The sequence below is a fragment of the Gymnodraco acuticeps genome, unplaced genomic scaffold (assembly GCF_902827175.1).
Source record: "Gymnodraco acuticeps unplaced genomic scaffold, fGymAcu1.1, whole genome shotgun sequence".
In the NCBI taxonomy this organism is placed as follows: domain Eukaryota; kingdom Metazoa; phylum Chordata; class Actinopteri; order Perciformes; family Bathydraconidae; genus Gymnodraco; species Gymnodraco acuticeps.
Window position 1 is genome coordinate 78,011 of NW_022991767.1, and position 22,097 is coordinate 100,107.

Sequence of the window (22,097 nt, forward strand, 5' to 3'; positions counted from 1 at the left end):
CAATATTTATTTAGAGTTATGGATTATTGTGCTGCATAGATGTCCCAAACAACAAATCATATTCAACAGACGTAATAAAACATCTTTGTCCAACTATGAACATTCTGAATACATCTTTCAATAAAAATGAGTCCAATCGCAATATCAGTAAAACTATTCGCAATTACGGATTTTCCCCCCAAATCCTGCAGCCCTAGTGCAGTACTTTCGATTTAGAGTATGCACTAAAATACATAAAAAATACTTCCAAAGTAGGGCTGGGCAATATATCAATATTCAATTGTTGTCATGATATGAGAGTGGATATCATTTAAGATTCCGGATATCCTTAGTGTTGTATTTTTTCTTGGTTTAAAGTCTATATTAAAACTGCATTTTTGAAATGTTATGAATCTACTAGACCAGCGGTTTTCAAAGTGTAAGGCGTGGCGCCCGGGGGGGGGGGGGGGCACCAGAGAGTTTCAGGGGAGGCGCAGCGAGAGAGAAAAATAACGAGAAACAGTGAAATCTAGCTGGTTAACTTCAGCTAACTTTATGCGAACATGGATAGTTTTTTATTGAAGTTACCTAAAGTGAGAGAGGTGACAGCGTTTTCTCTGACTAGACCTCTTTGAAATGCAATTGAATACCCCTGCATTACAGCAACAACAACAATAATAATAGCAATAATAATTAGTAGGGGGGGCGCGGCTGCTCTTATGTTCTCTGAGGGGAGGCAAACCTTCCCACACTTTGAATACCCCTGTACTAGACTGTTTTCCAAAGATTGTATTATTTGCCTTTTAGTAATTAAATCCACATTGTGAATATTTGATGTCAGCAAAAATGACTGAAATATCATCTAAATATCGGTATTGAGGTATCAGGACAACATATAAGTGTTTGATTTTCTTCATATCGCCTCGCCCTATTCCAACTTCTTTAATTAATGACCACATTTGTGCGAAGCTGTATAATCAAAAGCAGTAATTTCGCTACTGTTGGCCAACACTGTAGAAACCCTTGTCACACTTAACATGTATTATTTATTAAAACATTGATTCAGCTTACAGATCAAATGCAATGAGGACATGAGGCAGGCAGAGAAATGCAAATGACTGCCGTATGATAATCTTTATAAAGCTTTTGCATTTCAAATGAGCCGTGGTGTGTAGCTGATACACACAGTATGCATGGATGTTTCCAGGATTAGCTCACAGTTATGAATTAGTTGAAGCCTCATATTGCTGGGGATAAAAATAACACAAGCTAACTGTTGTGCGTGAGATTGACCTTTAAATCCGTCCCAAAAATACATGAAGCCTTCCAGAGTAATCTGACAGAGCAGCGAAAGAGAGAGGGGATAGAAATGCGTTTTTACATTTCCAATTTGTGGAGGAGAGGAAATTATTAAAGGGGACCTATTATGCAAAGTCCACTTGTTCATGTCTCTTCTACATCACCATGTGTCCCCTCTTCTTCATGTCTCTTCTACATCAACATGTGTCCCCTCTTCTTCATGTCTCTTCTACATCAACATGTGTCCCCTCTTCTTCATGTCTCTTCTACATCAACATGTGTCCCCTCTTCTTCATGTCTCTTCTACATCAACATGTGTCCCCTCTTCTCCATGTCTCTTCTACATCAACATGTGTCCCCTCTTCTTCATGTCTCTTCTACATCAACATGTGTCCCCTCTTCTTCATGTCTCTTCTACATCAACATGTGTCCCCCCTCTTCTTCATGTCTCTTCTACATCAACATGTGTCCCCTCTTCTTCATGTCTCTTCTACATCAACATGTGTCCCCTCTTCTTCATGTCTCTTCCACATCAACATGTGTCCCCTCTTCTTCATGTCTCTTCTACATCAACATGTGTCCCCTCTTCTTCATGTCTCTTCTACATCAACATGTGTCCCCTCTTCTTCATGTCTCTTCTTCATCAACATGTGTCCCCTCTTCTTCATGTCTCTTCTACATCAACATGTGTCCCCTCTTCTTCATGTCTCTTCTACATCAACATGTGTCCCCTCTTCTTCATGTCTCTTCTACATCAACATGTGTCCCCTCTTCTTCATGTCTCTTCTTCATCAACATGTGTCCCCTCTTCTTCATGTCTCTTCTACCTCAACATGTGTCCCCTCTTCTTCATGTCTCTTCTACATCCACATGTGTCCCCTCTTCTTCATGTCTCTTCTACATCAACATGTGGAAAGAGACTCTGAAAGTTTCAGGAACAAAGATTTTCTCTCTTTTTGATCCATTTCTATAAAAACCTGTCTGAAAATGAGCTGATCAGATTTTGGCCACTTTATGATGTCATAACGATGTTTTGTCTTGTGTAACCATTAGCAAATCAGCAACCAAGGTAACCCCCCCCCCCCCTTATCACCTGAATCTCCTCCTAGAGCACCTTTGAGTTCTTTGTAACCAAATGTCTCTCAGAGGGGCGTGGGGAGGGGCTCCTTATTTTCATCTAAAGTAACAGACAGAGAATCAGCACTTTGGAAACAGGGCTGAAACAGAGGGGATTATGGGTAATGCTGCAATGATCTGTTTGGTGTTTGGAGCCAAACGCTTCAGAGACAGGTTTGTATATATCTGAGACCTATAATATATTGATGAAAACAGTATAATAGGGGACCTTTAAGAAAAACTGATAAATGATTCATGGACGAAGTTTGTCTTTTGTTATATTTAATAAAGTAATAAAGAAAGTCAATATACATAAAGTGAAATCGATCCCAAATGTAGGAACAGAGCTACTTCATCCTCAGAGGATAGAGAAATCCGGCACCCAGAACACAGCTTACAGTCTTACAGTCACACTTTATAGTAGTGAATATCCACCTGGTCCCACCCTTAAATTCCCATAGGCATCATCTAAACATCCCACCATTAAACCATTAAACCCCCTCGTCCTTAACCTTTTGCAAATCCCCCTTTTACTTCCGTTTGCCCTCCTGCAATGTAAATCCTTAACACATGCGTCTGTTAAACACATACAAGACTACACATACAATGTAACATTATAAAAGGCAATCAGAGTATGAGACTATATGTTTTAAATAATGATATGATCATTTGAAACGACACATGAAGAACCCAGAGACACTCTCCTCGCCATGCTGTGAGAAACAAAGCCGTGTGTTGCCTCTTTCTTGTAAAACCAAGTCAATAATTCAGCACGTTGAACTATACTAAAGATCCTTTGTTTTCCCGGGACCGAAGTCCGCCAACTGAATGAGAAAAGAGGGACTAAGGAGTAAAGAAAAGGGTGATGAAGAAGGGCAAAAGCTTCCTTTGAAACAATGACTGTGTGCCTTTTTGACTCTTCACTGAGAGATGAAAGGATTCAGTTCAATAAGTCCTGGGGTTTTTCACAATTTCCATTTGTTTACTCACCGCACGCTGCTGACAGACAGAGACTCAAATAGAAGAAGAAACTAAGACACAAAGGAAGTTATATCCTTAGGCAATTTGACAGACCTTTTAATGGGAATATGATCGGCAGCCAGTACTTTAGCCTGTATGCTTATATTAAATATATCTTGGCATTTATATAGTTAAAACTTGATGCTGTGTTTCACATAATTTCATCTCAAACACATGTGTGACTTATCCTTGTCCTGCCTTGGTGCAACAAATCATTAATGTCCCTTATTTTTAAACACACAGTATTTGGAAACACGACAAAGCTGTTAGCAGTTGACGCTAGCTCGAGTATTTGTTGTTACAGTTTACTATCCTTACAATACAGCCAGGGTGACCAGACGTCCCCGTTTTCCGGGGACAGTCCCCGTTTGCATTGGCCTGTCCCCGGTTGAAACTGTCCCCGTTTTTTAATATACGTTAAAAACACATAGCAAGGTGAAATAAAACGTTTCATGTCAGGAAACACTGGGTAAACACTACAGACTGTGGTCAAGCCAGCCCCCACTTCGGAAAACACAGTCAAAAGCACGTTGTATTGCCTATGGATTACGGTAGAAGCCTGTAAAAACTGCCTTCAAAATAAAAGCGTTTACTCGGTCAATAAGAAATATAGGCTACCTAAAAAACACACCAAACATATTCATATATACTGGAGCTTAAATTAAGAATGATGTACTATATAATGTGATCAATAATAACTTAAAACAAACTACGTATAACTACCACATTATAACTGAGTGAATGTAAAATGTCAGGATACAGTTATGAATACATATCTGACATTTCCACTGGGTGACTAATTTCAATTGATGTTGACACCATCTCACAACACTCTTAAAATAACATGACTTTCTGAAGATCTAAATCTCAAATTAGATCTATTGTCCATCTATATTTTGATTATTATTTAATCAAAGAGTCATTCGAAGTCAATCAAATACTTATTTCACTTCAGGGTGATAGCAGGACACCCCATCTAGTCACTCAGAGAGAATCAGGACAATCTGATGTACAGTTTCAAAATAAAAGACCTTTGAAGTCTCATATATGAGCTATCTTCCTTCTGTTTGTATCCAACAGTTCAAATGTTCGAATCACATTAAACCAGAATTGTCCCCCTTTTTTCTTTAACAGTGAAGACTATTGGATATGTTAATGGTATATTGACCGCAAAACTCAAAATGTCCCTGGTTTCATTTTGAAAATCTGGTCACCTTATGCTACATGCTAGCAGCCCTGTTAGCCTCTACTTAGGAACAGCAGGTATTTGAGCTAAATGCTATCCTCAGCATGCTAACATGCTAATTGATCACCATCTTAGTTAGCCATATTCACCAAAATGCCTAATTTAGCTTGTTAGCATGCTTAGCTAATATGCAAGTTAAGTAAATCTGAACAACTTAACTTTGAACCAAACCAAAGTACAGCTAAGTCTTAGTTATGCAGGTATTTAGCCATAAACTCAAGTATTATATGAATTAAATGTTGAATTAGCGATGACGCTAAAGGAAGCTATTACACAATCTCCAAAAGGGGTGTAATATCTGAATTTAAAACTGAACGGCAATCAATTCAAAAGCTGTTATAATTTCCATTTAAAACCAAAAATGTCAACCTCATTTTGACACTAGAAGAAAAGTCAGAGCAACACCAACAGAGTTAGGATGTATCCTCTGGGGAACATGAATGTCTGTGCAAAACTTCATGGATACTGTACATCCAACAGTTGAAATATTGCCATATGGACTAAAAGTAGAGGACCGACAGGCCCAGATGTAATGCAGCTAACATCCTGACTTTAGTACTGAGATAAAATTGCAGAAATAATGTCAGTTTTAATCAAAAGTTTACAATCTGTCCTTCCACTTGGTCCGCTCATCACAAGTTCCTCTCTGCTTTTTTCAAAATGAGTGCAGAGAGCCAAATAAATCTGCAAATAAACCAGATTGCATCCAAAATAAAACATATTTTCCTCCACGCGTCTGACACACACACACACACACACACACACACACACACACACACACACACACACACACACACACACACACACACACACACACACACACACACACACACACACACACACACACAACACACACACACACACACACACACACACACACACACACACACACACACACACACACACACACACACACACACACACACACACACACACACACACACACACACAACACACACACACACACACACACACACACACACACACACACACACACACACACACACACACCACACACACACACACACACACACACACACACACACACACACACACACACACACACACACACACACACACACACACACACACACACACACACACACACACAAGCAGAGCCTGTCAATAACCATTACACACACGTCCACACTCATCAGCTTGATTATCCTGACAAATGGTCAGAGAGATGAGGAGGCAGAGAAAGTGTGTGTGTGTGTGTGTGTGTGTGCGTGTGTGTGTGTGTGCGCGCGTCTCAACGGAAAAGACAATCAGTGCCTGAGAGACAAAAGCTGCCAATACTGTCATCATTGTCATCATGAGTGAACAACATCTAACACAAAGACAGCAGTGTCAAATTGAGATGTTAGCATAGCTTTTCAGAAATCCGCCAATATTTAAGAAAACAATGTACAATATTTTAATCAAACCTCATTAATTATTGTATTATATGTGAATAAACCATGTTCTTTTACATGAAGAACAATACGTTTGGAGTAAATTCCACATACAGTTGAACATACAGTTCTTCTGAGCTTGTTATAGCCCAAGTGGGTTCCCCGCAGAGGTTCTCCTTCAGCATAAAAAAGGTTAAGGAGAGAATTAAAAATGACAGTAAAGTATTCGGCTGTAAAACCAACCAACAATGCTTGCTATAAAAAAACGGGAACGCTGAGCTACAATTCAGATGAACGAAGTGATGTTTAAGGTTGTTGCTCTCAATTAAAATGTAGGTAGGTATGTAATGTCGGTTTTAGTGCATGTAAATGGTCTGCAAAGGCTAAAATCCCGGTCTGAAACGCCTCCATTGGACTCCTTTGTTTACTTCCAGAACATAGTGACATCCCTACGCTACACTAATGCTACTATTGGCTAGCGCTCCAACACTAAGGGGCGGGACATCTCTAAGCGGTTGACCAATCACAACAGAGCCGGCCAGCTAACCAATCAGAGCAGACTAGGCTCTGGTTTCAGACAGAGGGTGAAAAGAGGTGCTGCAGCACAGGCAGTATGAGAAAAATAAAGAGCTTTTTGGACATTAAAGCGTGGAGACATGTCACAGTAGAGACTAAATACTAATATGATCCTGAAAATAAGGATAATAGTATTTAAGTATTAACTCTACATACACGCAGTAGGAATATTGATTAATCATTCATTGTGTACATGCATTTAAAGTTCCCCAACTACTATTTTGTATTAAACTTCCTACTGTACCATGGAGTATATTCTGCCTACTCTCAACTTAAATTACAACTTGCACTTTTTGTAAAGGTTAATATAATTCAGAACATTTTTAATGATGTTATTTCATTGTTTCAGTAATTCATTTAGAATAATCAAAGAAATTGCAGTGTCAGCTTCGAACATAATCTCTCTTTCACTGTATAAATATGTGTCGCTGTGAGTGTGTGTGCTTTGCTCTGAGGTGTGAGAAAAACAAAGAGAGAGGGTGAGACAGACAGAGTGAGACTGATCCTCGCCTCATCTCTCCGGGTCGATGGGTTCATGCCCTCGGAGGAGTTTGCATAAACGTCTGTGATAGCGGGGCGATCGATAAGTGACAGCCAAATGCCACGAGTTTCTTCTGTCAGCGGAGAGAAAGTCACGGCTGAGGAACTCACGAAGACTTTCACCAGGCGTCTGTCCTCGAGATATGACACTGCTGTCAAACTCTGGAGAAGATGAAATGAAAACTTCCTTATGCTCACTTTCTTGGTTTCTCTAAAGCCAACTTTATAACGATATTCAAGAGATGTAAACTCACTCCCTTGTTGTTTGGATAGTGTTGCTAAGTGTCAAATTGTGAATAATCTGCATTACAGTCTTGACATTCACTTGTCAAATAAACTTTAGAAGAAAGGTTAATGCGTACGGATATTCACAGACACAGGCAGTTACATTATCTACATACAAATAATAGTCAAATTGGGAAATAAAGACGTATTTGAACCTAGCTTTCACTTTTGACTTACTGCAACCTTGCTCTCTTGAATCAAGTGAAAAATGCTTATTTTTCTGTATGGTTATGTATTTGTTTTGAAATACAAAATCATCTGGATTCATAATTGTTCTAGAAATGACAGTCTTGTCTCACAGCAGGTCATTTAAAAAAAAACTTTTAAGATATACGTTATTTATTCGGAACAAGTTAGAATATCCTTCACTTACAGATTTCTCTTATTTTACGAAAAATATAATTTTGGGGCTCAATTGACAGATTTCCAATAACTGTATTAGGTTAGTTAAAAGCAATAACTTTAAATAAAAAATATAAGGTTCAACTCAATCATATTGCTATCAACTAACACAGTGGTTCCCAAACTTTTTCAGTCGGGACCCCCTTGGGTAATTGGAAATATTTTCGGGACCCCCCCAACCCGGTTCCATCTATATTGGTAGGATTAATTGTATATTGTTGTAAAAAAAACATTACATTCTCTCTGCTAATAATAAGAAGATACAAAGATCCAACTATAATTTTATATTCTATTATGGATTAGACATGAACAAAAGTGCTTGTAATAGATACTGTGAATTAATTTGGCCTAATTAAAACTGGTTGACCTTCTTCCCTGAGTAGTAGATTTTTAAATTCAAATTTCTTTAAGGAAAATATATGAATTAACTACTATTTCTACTGCAGGTTGCAAACGATCACTTTACCATTCCTATTCCACACATAGCTTATCAATGACTTGTGTGTGCTTGCTTTCCCTCGCAGATCTTCTCAAAGCGGGGCTGCTGTTTTGAAACTGCCACTACTCAGTTCATTCTCAATGTTCAGCTTTGATCTGTATTTCGTTTTGATGGCAGCAACAGCAGAAAAAGCCTATTCACACAAGTAGGATGTTGCAAAAGGCAGCATTATGCCCACAGCTCTCTGACCAATGAGATATTTCCGAGCAGTGTGTGTTTACAATTGAATAATAATAATAATACATTTGATTTATATAGAACACTTTAAAAACAACGTCATCTCAAGGTGCTTCACAAAGCTAAAAGGAGAACATAATCAAATCTTCCCGCGCCCCCCTGCAGTACCTCCGCGACCCACCAGGGTTTGTGCCCCACAGTTTGAAAACCACTGAATTAACCCAATACAGTTATTTGAAATGTGCTGTTTGTTGTTAAAGTCAACGTTTCCATGTTTTCAGTGTACAGACTACTCAACAAGAAATAGATTTCAGCAGTGCTCAAACAAACTACATTTTGTAATTTAGTCTAGAGAATGCACCAGACAGCATCTAAGACCTGCAAAAATCTACATTTCTAGGGGGACGGAGGCCCCCCAAACCCTTCGTGCCATTTCGTCCGCGCGCATTTTTCAGGGCAATCTCTATTGGGCTCAGGGCCATCTGTAAATTAGCATCTTATCTATGCTTATACTTAGCTACTATAATGACCAACCAAAACACACTTAAACTTTAATCTGAAGTCAACCTTAATCTCTCCCGAACATTGTACCAACAGCAGTTTGATGAAGTTTGATGCGGGAGGTAATTCAGGTTTTTAATGAGGTAATAAAAAGATCTTTTGGGATCAAAGGAACACATGCAGCTTCATCTTCACTCCTCCAACACCATCAAATCTCACATTTTGTCACTCTAAATTATTTATGAGCTCTATTTTTGGACTCCTTTTGTTGTTATAGCTTTGCCCCGTGCCAGTACTAACTCACATTCACAGACACGGCCAATATTTCCAGCAGATAGTGCTCTGAAGTTCTGTATATGATTTGCTGCTACCTGTCCGGAGCAGCAGGAGAAAACAGATTCACACTGATTCAGATGTCGCTGAGGGTGAGTTGTCGTGTTGTGATTTGTTCACAATAGAGCGGTGCAGGGATGACGTATTAACCCGGATCTAAGCTGCACATGGGTTCCCTCGACAAAAAAGCGATGGGATTTCTTCATAGGATTTTGGAAAAGAGCTCGAAATAAGGTCTGTGGAAAATGAACCTGTTTGATAAATGCACGTTTTGTTCAGCCGGATAATCTCCACATGTCTACCCTACTTTTATCATTTTCGAATCATAATCGCCAGAAGCAAAACGTTGCTATAAACGAACTACAGCCGAGTACAGCAGCACGACTTCAACGTCACGCCAATTTAAGATCAGTATTGAAAACTACAGATTATAAATGGTACGAGTTGAAGCGTTTGTTTTAACAGTTAGCAGGAGGCAAGGACTTGCTTTCAAGCAGAACAGGGCAAACTAACTTAGAGGAGTGTTTACGTGTTCGGCGTAATGACGTACAACGGCCTCGACAACTTCTGTAGTCCTATTCAGCCACTTGTTCACAACCATCGTTTCTCAGACTCGTCAACTCTTCAGAAATCACCAGTGGGGTCACTGCTGATGGATTTAATGTCGTAGAACAAAATGTGATCCGTCTCTTAAATGTGTCTCAACCACAGACCTTAGTTCCAGCTATTTTCCAAAACCCTATGGAGGAATCCCATTGGCTCTGAGACGAGGGAACAGGAAGTGTTAAAATGCTAACTCACTTCCGGGTTTTAGGACTCGTTCCTGCTCCACTTTATATGAGTTTGTTCAGATTAAAGGTGGGGTAGGTAATTCACTTCAGAAACACTTTTTGTTATATTCCATGGAATGCTCTTAACATCCCGATAGCAATGAATATCTAAAGTGCTTTGACAATAAATACATAAAAAAATGTCATCTGTGGAAGCCGTGGCGCTGTAAAAAGCACGACCAATCATCTGAGCCGGCCCGGCTAAAGTAACTGGATGGCCTACCTGCCTGTCAGCCTTCCATCTGTGCACAAACTTATCTCGTGCCCTCATTGGTCATGTGCGCGATGGAGGAGGGGCTCTGTAAGGAAGTCTGAAGGAAGGGGCAGATTCTTTCCGGTTGTGTACTTTCAAATTCTAGCGCACTCGAGCTGGTTTCTCCGTTCTTACCTACCCTACCTTTAACTGACCGAAAATACAATCTCGATCGTGGGGATGCAATACAAAGCCGCTGCAAAATTAAACATCAAATAACAAGCATTTAAGGATATTATGAAAACACTATTTACTCCAGCAAAGACTTGTGCATTGGGAACCCTTAACAGCATAAGGGAATAAAAGCAAAACTCAGTAATTCTTCATGAAGTAAATGGTAAAAGTATGTTAGTATTTGCTTAAAGTTATATCAATCTGGTTTGTTGAGACTCAATATGCAGCCGATAGGATGAAAGCTACCAAGATGAAGAGCATTAGCAAAGCTAGCTGTTAGCCTTTGTAATAACCCAGAATGAACTAACCTGCAAAAAACTAACTTCAGGAAAGGAAAATCTGAATTAAACTTTTGCATTTAAAGCTTCTTTTTAAGGCGTCATCATATTTTAGGACATCATGACATCATTATTAGTTTTCTTTTAATTAAATCAACTTAATAAAGTGACAATAAATCACACATTCCTGCAGACAGAAAACAATTAATTCCACATTTTCTAAAGCATGCAGGAGTCTAAAGATCCTGCTGATTTCACCGTGAAGGCTTACAGATATGAACAAGTGTGTTTTCTTAGGACTGCATTGATTTCTGCCCTCTTGGGGATAAAATCGTTAACCCCGTGGAGGAAGGGCAGCGAGCAGACGTTGTATTTAATTGCTGGAATAGCTATTGATGTGTCATTTCACTGGCAGGTCCCAGTTAGTGAGGGGCTGCTGCGGAGGGCAGTCAGTTTAGTGGGAAATGGTTTAGCGAGCAATTAACTTTAGCATTACCGCTGCATAGCAAATAGTTGTTGTGTTGACAGGAAGCCAGCCCTCTGTTCTGCCTTTCTACTCACTCCAGTTTACAATCTGAATAAGGTGTTTTTCACATTAAAAAACACATACAAAGAATTTGCCTTGGTGTTTTGAGAGGGGAAAAAGTAAGTAATGAAATAGTCGCGAAACCTACATATCAAATACAAAAATATTTTAAAAGATGCAAAAAATATGACAAATATGTTAATTTAAAGGGGACCTATTATGTCTCTTTTACATCAACATGTGTCCCCTCTTCTTCATGTCTCTTCTACATCAACATGTGTCCCCTCTTCTTCATGTCTCTTCTACATCAACATGTGTCCCCTCTTCTCCATGTCTCTTCTACATCAACATGTGTCCCCTCTTCTTCATGTCTCTTCTACATCAACATGTGTCCCCTCTTCTTCATGTCTCTTCTACATCAACATGTGTCCCCTCTTCTTCATGTCTCTTCTACATCAACATGTGTCCCCCTCTTCTTCATGTCTCTTCTACATCAACATGTGTCTCCTCTTCTTCATGTCTCTTCTACATCAACATGTGTCCCCTCTTCTTCATGTCTCTTCTACATCAACATGTGTCCCCTCTTCTTCATGTCTCTTCTACATCAACATGTGTCCCCTCTTCTTCCATGTCTCTTCTACATCAACATGTGTCCCCTCTTCTTCATGTCTCTTCTACATCAACATGTGTCCCCTCTTCTCCATGTCTCTTCTACATCAACATGTGTCCCACTCTTCTTCATGTCTCTTCTACATCAACATGTGTCCCTCTTCTTTCATGTCTCTTCTACATCAACATGTGTCCCCCCTCTTCTCTTCATGTCTCTTTCTTACATCAACATGTGTCCACTCTTCTTCATGTCTCTTCTACATCAACATGTGTCCCATCTTCTTCATGTCTCTTCTACATCAACATGTGTCCCCTCTTCTTCATGTCTCTTCTACCTCAACATGTGTTCCCCCTCTTCTTCATGTCTCTTCTACATCAACATGTGTCCCCTCTTCTCCATGTCTCTTCTACATCAACATGTGTCCCCTCTTCTTCATGTCTCTTCTTCATCAACATGTGTCCCCTCTGTGGAAAGAGACTCTGAAAGTTTCAGGAACAAAGATTCTCTCTCTTTTTGTCCTGATCCATTTCTATAAAAACCTGTCTGAAAATGAGCTGATCAGATTTTGGCCACTTTATGATGTCACAACGTTGTGTTGGCTTGTGTGACCATTAGCCAATCAGCAACCAAGGTAATATATTGAAAAACAGTATCATAGACGACCTTTAAAATGATTTTCCCTTGACCAAATAAATAATCACCAACTTGATAACACATAATAATAATAATAATAATAATAATAATAATAATAATAATAATACTTTTACTTATTTATATTAGTTAATGGACTATCTTCATTTAGGTTCATCTCATCTCGTGGTCTTCATCAGCATTTGGAAATTAGCTGAATACATGTAATTTTTTTATCTCAATAAATACACTTTTTATAAACTTGCAGATTTATGTGAAGACTGTGATTTGTAGTTGAAAGCTCGGACAAAATGTGGTCATTTATAATTATTTGTAACAGTAAATGTTTTCATTCATTCTGACTAATTTAAGAGCTTATTAAAGATAAAAACATATTTAGGGATGAAACATTAACGCTAAACATGTTGATTTGTTAGTAAAGGACGCTATGTTGATCCGGTGTGTCCATATGTTCATGATTTTCTGATATGATCACTTTAATGGTTTTAAATACTGATTAGCTGAACAGTGAGACAAGAGGTGAGTGTGAAAGACCTCCTGAGCTGCAGTGAAGTTAATTAGACACTAATTGTCGTTACCTTCTTACTCTCATTAGGTTTTAATCATTGTCTAATTGGACATTTAATTCCTAATTTTCAGTAGGGAAGACTTTAGCAGACATTTCTGGTTCCATTACTCTTCCAATATTCATTTGCCCATCCTGTTGCACCAAGTACATCGTTTTTAACCTTAAATCCAGGGTCTTCAGACAAATAGGGATGTAAAGTACTAAGATATAATAACAGCACAGTATATATATTAACTATCTTGAGCTCATGTCCTCTTGAAGTGTATTAAAAATGCCATCTGTTCTTTGACAATACCCATGGGTTGTATTCACTCTCCCTCTACGTTCATGCTTCTTTTAAATTTATCCCGTCACAAAATCCTGTGTCTTAAATTTATGTAGCTCTACTTTCTAAACTTTTCTCCAGTCTTAAAGGTCACCTATCATGCTATTCTTAGGCAATAGCACAGGTCTCAGATATATACAAATATATTAAAAACATGTCTATGAAGTGTTTTGCTCAAAACAGATCACCCATTCTAGCCATTCCTCATATCCCTCTATTTCACTTCCTGTTTCAAAACTGCTGATTTTGGGTATAAAGCTTCAAAAAGGAGGGGGCTGAGCTCATGCGGGACCCAGCAATGAAACGCCATATCATGGATTATCAAGGATTCTCTCTGAAACAGTTTGGAGCTCAAAGGCTTTCTCTCTTGCCGGTTATACCACAAGGTGAGTTCCTTTTTACTTCCTGCTTCTTCACACACATGCTCTCCAGTACAGGTTAGCTCTGAGTGTTAGCGACAGTCGGGCATTGTTTCTGATAGCAACGTTTCTGATTGGGCCGTAGGTCCACATTTCAGATATTACGTCATATCGGACGCAAATCTGGATCAGCTCCGTTGTTCCCCGTTTTTAGAGATTTGGGTACGGAGGAAAAGAGAGAGGGTTTTATTTTCTGACGCTGCGTGAGTTCCCCCGACACACCGGGGACACATGTTTATGTCTAAAAGACATCAAAAAGTGCATTTTGCATGACAGGTCCCCTTTAAGGCTTAAAAAAATATGCGGATTTCAAATGTTTTGACATACCTGATGCTGGCCAATCGTTAAAAATGCATTGTCAATATAGGTTTTGTTTCATTCATTAAGCATTGAATGAATATGATGCAATTTTAAAATTAATTGCATTATTTGTGCATACTTTTTGAAATAAAATAACCTATATAAGGGGCAATAAACAAAAGCAGATCTACTGTAATGTGCTGCATCATCGTTGCACCTTCCCCCACACCATCTCAAAGTTTAATATTCCCCAAAAAATGCACAGCGAGGAAGACTGGCATCTCATTTCCACAGCCTCAATATTATGCGTTTACTGGGACTGGATTTAATGAAGCACGGAGAGAGGGATAGCAGGCTTAATTACTTTAATTATAATGTGTGGTTGGGATCTGTTAAACTGTGAATTGCACCTTAATCCGTCAGCTAATTATGGGATGTTCTGTGCCGGGGTACGTGGTGGATGTGGGGTTGAGTCGATGAGTAAAATGTAAAGTTTGGCATTCATTTGACGCAGTGGATTTCTTAGTATTTATCCAAAAAAACGATTTAATTTTAAATGAAGAATCCTGTATATAAAGTGATTGCTTGATCTTTAGAGTCTGTTCTTTAAACTGAGAAGTTTCTCTTATGGCTCCGTTCCTTTCCGAGAGCCGTTCAAAAGAGACTTTTTTTTAAAGTGGCGGTGGAGATTATTTGCTGACCCTGCTTTAAATGATATTTTGGCTTTACAAATGTTGCACTCCGCTTTATCATTGCCTAGGTTTTTGTTGAAGTGCATCCAAATGCTGCTGCGTTTTCGGCTCATTTTCTCACCCGAAAAAACGTTGTACCACTCAAGAACGGCTCTCACCAAGTACGACTCGGTTCCCTTCGTTCGTACCAAAGAGCCGTTCAAAAGAATCGGATCGTTCAAAGAATCGGATCGTTCAAAAGAATCGGATCGTTCAAAAGAATCGGATCGTTCAAAAGAATCGGATCGTTCGCGAACGTAACATCACTGCTGAGAAGGGAATACAACCAATTGAAGTGAGGCTGTCATGCTTAGACAAGTCTTAAAGAAGTCCTATTATGCTTTTTTGGGTTTTCACTTTCCTCTAGTGTGTGTGTGCGTCTACTCTAAATGGTCTGCAAATGCTTAAATCCCAAAGTTGTTTGGTGATTTTCCAAATAAAATCAACCATTTTGACATTAACATGTGTAAGTGACAGATCTTTTGTAAGCATTAACTAAACGTAATAAATGATAAGCAGAAGTTTGCCCGTAGAATCAGGACTGAAACATTTAGCAGCAGCAGGTTACCCAGCGCAGCAGAGATGAACACATCAGACAGAATATCAAAGGATATAAACAGAGTGATATTAACCAGATTTAAATGTTACTCTAAAATGCAACATTTGTGTTGACGGAAACATTTTATTCCAGTTTATTTACTCAGCGTTTCATCTTTTTGAAGCCCTGAGCGTAAACGACTGAGCGGACAAGAAAAGAGAGCTGAGAGGCAAATATTAAATTAAAGTTTTCTACTTGTACTGTTTTAATTTACACTGATGCATGACAGAATGAGAGTGTTATTTCCCGCAAACAGGCTCAACGGTTCTGTAGAGAAATGCCCTTTTTCTGTCATCTGCATGTAAACAGCAATGTGTACCTCTACTCTAAGCATATGCATTTAGGGAAGGATCACAACAACAGCAGTAAATCCTGGAGGAAACCTTGAGAATCAGGCACTTTCTAAGGAAATCTGCAAACGTTTATTAACCCTCCTGTTGTCTTCGGGTCAAATCTGACCGATTTACTACTTTCATCAATCAGAACTTTTTTGTTTTACATTCGATTGCATTAAAGCTTTATGATATCCTTCACAGTAGACATTTGAACATATACAATGATTTAGTCAACTTTGTAACACCCATGGTGTTCCCGGTCAAACATGACCGCCATAAAGAAAAGGAATTAGTAACCATCTGGATCAGATAAAACACACACACACACACACACTCTCTAGATGTGTCCCCCCCCCCTTATGTGCCCAATCCCCCCATGTGAATCACACCTGGCACACACACACACACACACACACAGAACAATTTGACACATTTCCCGCTCTTATGTGCCCATCCCCCCACATGGATCACACCTGGCACACGCAATACATGTTCAGTGTCTGTTCTTTATATATTAACTGCAGTTGTTCATGTTTACCAGTAGTCTGATACAATATGTACAGTTTGAAAGGGTGTTAAATTAAATTTGGTGATGATTAATGTTTTTTGTGTTAATGTAATAGCAGTTAAAACAGGAACGGTCAAATTTGACCGCAAACACCAAAGTAAGGGGGAAACGAAGACAATAGGAGGGTTAAAAGTGCATGAAATCTGGGCGTCTATACCTGATTCTATAGAAATAATAGCGTAAACCCAGGGGGAATAACATGTGTTTAGCATGATCTAAATGCAGTTTTGCCAGTGGGTTAATTTGAGTGTGTGTGTGTGTGTTTTGTTACTGTCTTATGTAATCTAAACAGCAGAGACGTCTCTAATTGAGTAATAAGCACCATCTGCAGCCATTAGTCTACAGTAAGTGCATTGTATTGTTCTTTCTTCAGCGAAGACACAGAAGAAATAAGTGCTTCTGTTGCATAATACAAGAATGCATCTTACTTCAGGCCTTTATTTTGAATTCCAGATAAAGCCTTTGTGTACTCAAACACACATGCAGTACAAACACAGAATATATGTTTAAAAATATATCCAGCATCTTCTATATTTTGCTAAATTATGTCCTTTTTGTTGTGCATATACAACAATTAAGGTGCACACTAACAGATCTATCTGGGGTCGGTACAAGGCCATTTTTATAATCGGTATTCATAATTTATTCAATAAAAAAAACAAAAAAAGAGAATGTATACTCCAGCACCAGATGCTGAAATGTTTTTGGTGACAAAGCCGCTATATTTTGTTTTAGGGAAGACCCAGATCGTCTTGCTTCGGAGTACAGTAAGTGCGACTACAGTAACACACCTAACCTTTTTCAATTTGATTATTATCATTTTTTGGAAACTTAACAAGACCAAAGAATATAAACCCTGACAGATTTAATTGAATTTCCCACATTTAAAAACAGTCACATCCAACAGAAAAAGCTAATAAGGGGAGAAGGCAAAGAAAAGTCTCAGAACAACAAAGAACGCCTCTGGATATTTAGCACTTCTCTAGCTTTTAGATCTCACCGATACATATGGGATGCAGCCCCTTGTGTGTGTGTGTGTGTGTGTGTGTACTGTGTGTGTGTGTACAGTATGTGTGTGTGTGTCTCTCTATCACCACCTCGATCTCTTAAAATGTCAACGAAGGAGTGGAGAGCCACGAGGACGCAAACAAAGAAAGCGAAGAAGAGGGTTTTTCAGCCAAAGCTATTCTGTCTCAACAGTTGCACCCCCACAGAGTTTGAGTGTGTGTGTGTGTGTGTGTGTGTGTGTGTGTGTGTGTGTGTGTGTGTGTGTGTGTGTGTGTGTGTGTGTGTGTGTGTGTGTGTGTGTTGAGACCCTGAGTTGATTACCGCCCATTGTCTGTCTACTTTCATCTGTCCCAGGTCTTGGCGTTGTCAGGCTCGTACAACAGCTCTTTGCTCAGGTTTCATTACGGTCTGAAGAGCTCCTCCCTCTCCGTCCCTCTGTCTCTCATGATTTGCTTTATGGACGGCAGCTGTGAATCAGCTTCACTTCTTTTATCACATCTTCACTCAGCCTGTGTTGCCCGAGACAGCACATCGACATATGACGCAGCAGCTACAACCCATTCAGTGTCTGTTTATGTGTGGTGTGTGTGTCTGTTTATGTGTGGTGTGTGTGTCCAAGCACTGTGTGTTTTCAGAAGTTGGCAGAACAGCAGAGATGCCACCAAAACGTCTGATAAAAATAAATGGATGAAAAGAGTATTTTAGGAAAAACTGGGAATACGTTGAACGTTTTATCGCTTCTAACGTAAAAGACAATAATGATTTATAGAGGACATATTATGCTTTGATTCATATCAGTATGTAGTGTCTCTACTGGGACATGTCTCCATGCTTTAATGTTCAAAAGGCTCTTTATCTTTCTCATACTGCCTGTGCTGCAGCACCTCTTTTCACCCTCTGTCTGAAACCAGAACCCAGTGTGCTCCGATTGGTTAGCTGGCCGGCTCTGTTGTGATTGGTCAACCGCTTAGAGATGTCCCGCCCCTTAGCCTATCAGGTACAATGTGTTGGAGCGCTAGCCAATAGAAGCGCAAGTGTTACATAGTGATAGCTTTTGCAGCCCATTTACATGCACACAAACCTATAACACACTACAGGAAAGGGACAACTAAAGTAATATAATAAGGGCCTCTTTAAGATAACGAAAGAGCCGATAATTCCACTTTGACAATCAGAAAACCTGACAGTAGACCGGTGTATACAGCCCGACATTATTAAACGTTCTGTTAACTGAGAACTAGAACAATCCTAAAGTTCTTGACCTCAGAACAAGTTGTGTGCTGTTCTTCATGTGCAGCTGTTCATCCAGTAAACAGCATCACACAGATGATGGCCTGCAGCCAGAAAACACGTCAACTGGGGCTCACTGATTCATTCTGGTTTTATTTCCCATCCAGTTATCTGAGTGTCTGATCTGCTGGCTCACTTCCATCTCATTCTTCCTCTGATCAATCCCGCCGGATCGACTCTGAGTTCAATTACAGCGAGAAAAGGCGAAGGAATCATCACGTTGTACTGGTGCACAGCAAGAAGCGACTGCATTTATCAGCTTGAGTTAATGTATAGGAAACTGGGATGAGAGTAGACACAAACATCCTCATGAATTCACCCTTTGTCGTGTTTTAACTTCATTTTCACCATTTCATAACTTCCTGTAGAAGATGGAGGCAGGATGGGATAGAAACAGAGGATTAAATAAGTGGACAGTTTATCATTTATCCCTCCTGTCCCTTTTTCTACTTGCTGTCGCACACGGGCTCGAGAGGAAAAAGCGCTGATCTGATTTGTGTTTATATGTGAGTTTCAGAGTAAGATAAGTATGTGTGTGTTTGAATTATAGACGACACACTGCTGCGCTGGACGGACAGGATGTAGTAAAAGCTTTAAACCCTCACCATGCAGCGTGACTGCTGAAATGTGGATTTCTGGAGCTGCACTGATAGACTGCAAAGGACATAGCTGTTAAAAGTAACGTATCATTTGTATTTTTGCTACAAAATGTAGTGATTTAGTCTTTGGCATAGATTACATTACATTACAGGTCACTTGTTAGACGCTTTTATCCAAAGCGACTTACATACTCAATACTGTGGGCAATCCCCACAGGAGCAATTTGGGGTGAAGTGTCTCAGGGACACAACGACATGCTGACTGCAGTGGGGTTTGAAGCCGCACAACCCACTGCGCCACACGCTAGGGCTGTCCCGAATACCATTTTTCGGGCTCCGGATAAACGGTAGTAGTCAGCAGCAAATATTCGTTCTGTAGATAAATGGGGGGGGGGGGGGTGCGTAGTAATCAGCAGCGAACCGCTTCACGGCATTCATTTTGTTATTCTACAGTATTGTTGTTTTATAGTTATTAACCCAATTTATGTTCTTTGACATTGAAAAGGATATTGCATTCTGTGTGTTACTTTCGTTGCAGTTGTATGTGTCTTAAGTGTAATTTGGCTTGGCTTCCTATTTTTTTGAAGGCGAGTTAGCGCTGTTGACAGGAAGTTGTTGTTGCTATGGAAACAACGTGACGGACATTAACGGAGAAAGGAATATCTACATATAAAGACGGAGAAAGTAAACGATAACGTTTATGGTTAAGTGTTAGCACCCACCGAAGAGGCACAAGCTCTTACGTTGATATTGGAGATTTCAATAAATTCAACACAAAAAAAACGAAAAAGAAAAAAAAACGAATATCCGAATAACGAAATTGAAACCCGAATAGTACTCCAACGAACGAATATTCTGATATTCGGGTACAGCCCTACCACACGCCTCCCATAGATGCATGCATGGCCATTAGCTCAGCAGTTAGTCGTAGTAATCTCCCAGGAAAGACTGTCAGACAAAAAGAAACAGCAGCTCATAAGCTCGATAAACAACATTTTAAAACGACACTAAAGATAGGCCTCCCATAATGGAAACGAGATAGCAATGGGAACGTTAGACAACAAGCTTGAGGAACAACACAATATGTTTGGAGCTAATCTGCAAATCAGGGATCAGCAGTTCGATCCCAACCAAGTAGTCAAAATGTTGAGGTGACCTTGGGCTAGATTCCCCAAATTGCTTCCATATGTCTACGGTATTGCAGTGTATGCTAGGCGCTGTGGATAAAAGCGTCAGCTAAATGGCACGTATTTAATAAGCAAATGCAGTCTTAATCTTTCCTCAGACTTTACAGACTTTTCTAAAGGACGGCTGTTTGATTTTCTTTCTGTCGGTTCTTCGAGGTTCATTCTCAGGTTTTTCACTACCAAAAAAAAAGCCCCTTCATCCACTCTGTGTGTGTGTGTGTGTGTCTCCATCACCACCTCGATCTCTTAAAATGTCAATGGAGGAGTGGAGAGCCACGAGGCCAAACAAAGAAAGCGAAGAAGAGGGTTTTTCAGTCAAAGCTCTGTCTCTCAACAGTTGCACCCCCACAGAGTTGTGTGTGTGTGTGTGTGTGTGTGTGTGTGTGTGTGTGTGTGTGTGTGTGTGTGTGTGTGTGTGTGTGTGTGTGTGTGTGTTCATGGCATCAGGGCCACTACTGCTCTGGATCCATTAATAGTCCTGATCCTCCACAGTCTCTAGCCTCATCCCAATACGCCTCCTCGACTCCTCCTTTCCCTCACTCGCTTCCCTTCCTTGCGTCTTAGCTCCGCCTCCGTAAGATGCTAGCGAGAGACACGAGGAGGTGACGCGAGGACAGAGGAGTCCTCAGGTATTAATTGGGATGTCCTCGTTCACTCAAACGTCACTCTTAAACGACGTCTGTTAATGATGACATGTGCACAGCTGTATCCCCTCTCATCGGGCTTAACTGAATAACCCCTTAGAACCGGCCCATTTGTTGTTAAATATTTATTTAAATGAATGAATCTTTCTCTTGTTAGTCAAGGAATTCAATGTATGATGGTTGGTCCTGCTTTTGTGTTCCGTTTTGTTGTAAAATGTAGCCTACATTTAAATAAAAATATAATTATAGTAATGTGAAGCCTTTTAGAAATGAATTGCACATAATAATTCCCACGGAGCTGTGAGCACTTATACATTTATGTGACGCTTTTCCACTCATCTTCCAGTTGTCGGTTTTCCTCTTTTGAAATGGACCAGCTGTGAAGGTGGGGGCGGGGCTTTTATACGCGAGTAGTGAAAACACTTCCGCGTAGTCTGCTCTCGTGTATCCTCCCTTTCGTCTCCTCCCACACCTCTCCTCCCTCACCCTTCCTCGACTCCTCCGTGTGCATTTCAGCTATTGGGACGTCCTTCAACATGGCGTGTCTTGATCGATTTCCGTGTCAAGTCCCGGAGGAGGGGAAGAGAGGCTACTGAGAGCCTGCTGTAACTCCTCATGAGGGTAAAAGAACCTCATCATCCTGTTTTCGTGATTAGTCTAAAGCCGGCTGAGCACCTCAACTCTATTTTCCGTGAGAATCCGAGCTGCCGAGAAACAGATGGAGAGTCTTTCTCATCCCTCTGCTTCCGGTAGGTTCTTGCCAAGATGCCGTGTACCGCAGCGTTTTCAGCCTGAAGATCAACAACAGGGAATAATCCCTAGGATTTGGGGCTTTC

General features: G+C 40.0%; 1 protein-coding gene across 1 annotated transcript in view; it reads right to left on the reverse strand.

Moving 5' to 3' along the window:
- The window catches only part of LOC117535113 (protein FAM184A-like), a gene marked incomplete at its 3' end in the record, with an annotated part of 139,565 nt that overhangs the window by 72,252 nt on the left and 45,216 nt on the right, over positions 1-22,097 (reverse strand).